General features: G+C 64.4%; 1 pseudogene; it reads right to left on the minus strand.

Annotated features, from left to right (window-relative positions):
- Nucleotides 1–1326: 1326 nt before the first annotated feature.
- On the minus strand, nt 1327–1445 carry LOC142869215 (uncharacterized; annotated as a pseudogene).
- Nucleotides 1446–2185: the final 740 nt, after the last annotated feature.

Consider the following 2185-nt stretch of genomic DNA (forward strand, 5'->3'; position numbering starts at 1 on the left):
CCGGGTTCCTGGAGGGCTTCCTGGAAGCAGCGTCCACACCAAGCCCTTGGAAGGCCCAGGCGATGGAGGAGCCCGAGGTGGGGAGGAGCGAGTCAGGCAGGGGCCAAGGTGATGGGCCGGGCGGGGAGGAGCGTGTCACGCAGGGGCAGAGGACGGTGACAGGCCGGGCGGGAAGGAGCCGGTCAGGCAGGGGACCAGGACAGTGACGGGCCTGGCGGGGGAGGAGCGCCTCAGGCTGGGGCAGAGGAGACTGGGCTGGGTAGGGGTCAGGGTTACAGTTAGGGCGCCATTCACAATCGCAAAGATGTGGAAGCGCCCCGAGTGCCCATCGATCCACGGGTGCATTAATGAAATGTGGCGCGTGGACACCACGGAGTGCCGTTCAGCTATGAGGAACAGCGGTGAGAGGGCACCTCTCGTGTTCTCCCGGCCAGAGCTGGAACCCGTTCCAGTAAGCCAAGTGTCCCAAGAACGGACACAAGAGCGCCACGTGCGCGCGCTCGCCGGCAGATTGGTAGGAACCGATGGACACCTAAGTGGACACAGAGGAATCGCCTTCATCGGGTGGGTGTCGGGCGGGCGTGGGGAGGGGATGGGCGTGCACATCCATTAGGAATGGGGTGGGTGCGCACCAACCGGGGCATGGGCGCACTTGAAGCTCTGACCCGAGGGGGGAGGCGGGGACAGGGCGATGCAGCTGACCTTAACATTGGTACCCCCACCATACGCTGGGAGAAAATGAGAAATAAATGAATCAGAAAACGGGGGGGAGGGGGGCACGGGCAATACATGTCACCTCAATACGTGGACTCCCATGATCTGCTCGGAGAGAGAGAGAAAAGGAAATGTAATCATAGAGATAAGAGACACCTTTTCAGAAAATGAATCCGAAAAGAAAAGTAAAATGAGGCCTGTGGAGCAGGTCTGCGTGTGACTCCGGATCCCCCAACATCCAGTGCCACCACCAAAGATTCCTACGTGTAGCCCGTAGAACCCCAAAAGCAACGGGACGAGTTCTGGTCACATACTCGCTCAAAATGACGTCCTGGAATTCTCCTGGAACTCCCTCCCCTCTCAGCCTCTCAAGGTTTCCTCCAGCGTGTCGGTTCCCACAGACCAGACCTTTGGTCTGACACCTGACAGTCCAGATGCCACGCATGCTGCCGCGTGGCGGCGGTGTCACGGCTCGGGACAAGAGGAGGCCCCACGGTGCGGGCTGGGGCGCCAGGCACCGCGACGGGCGCTGAGGGTGGGGGTGATCCCCCGGACCGCCGCCGCGCTCCCAGAAAGGGGACAGAACAAGAGGCAAAAAACAAAAAAAACAAAAGCCTACGGCACCCGGTATTCCCGGGCGGTCTCCCATCCAAGTACTAACCAGGCCCGACCCTGCTTAGCTTCGGAGATCAGACGAGACCGGGCGCGTTCAGGCCGGCTTGGCCGGAGACGGTGGAGGGCGCCCCTGCCCCGCTCAAGAAGCCGAGCCTCTCTGCGCTTCCCCTCGCCGGCCGGGTCCGGCGGGCTCCGCGGGACTGGGGAGAGGGGCGGGGCGGCGTGGGGGGCTGTCCACACACACACACACACACACGCGTGCGCGCGCGCGCGAGATGGGCCTCCACGGGTGGACCCGCCAAGGTGGAGACCTTCCAGCCCCCCTCCTCTCCTCGCCTCGCCTCCTTCACCTACCCGCCCCCCACCCCCAGCGCGCCGCCGCTGCTGACTGCGCACGCGCGCGCGGGGCGCTCGACCTTTGCCCCCAGCCAGGGGCCGCCCTCCCCCACAAACCCTTTCAGCTGTGCCCCCCGCCCTGTGCGTGGGCTGCCGCCTATTCCCCAGGGCCAGGGCTGGGCCACAGCGCATGGGGGAGGGGAGCGAGTGTAGGGGCGTCTCTCGGGATGTGTCCCATGGGTGGGGTGGGGTGGGGTGGGGTGGGGTGGGGTGGGGTGGTTTGGGGGGCTCTGAAGAAATCAATCCCCTCTGTCTCCTCCCTCTGGAAAACCCCCAAGCCCTTGGAGAACTGCGGGCACCGCTACCGTGGGGGCCGGACCCTGCTCTGTGTCCTTCTCTGGCCCGGTCCAAGGGGCCTGGGCCTGGCCCGGGGTGGATTGGACCCCAACCACCCCGGGGTGTGGACTTGCTAAAAATCGGCGATGAGCTATTGGATTCGAGCTTCATCTGGGTCATTTCA

Source organism: Microcebus murinus, unplaced genomic scaffold (assembly GCF_040939455.1).
Source record: "Microcebus murinus isolate Inina unplaced genomic scaffold, M.murinus_Inina_mat1.0 scaf064_hap2_Mmur4.0, whole genome shotgun sequence".
Classification (NCBI taxonomy): Eukaryota; Metazoa; Chordata; class Mammalia; order Primates; family Cheirogaleidae; genus Microcebus; species Microcebus murinus.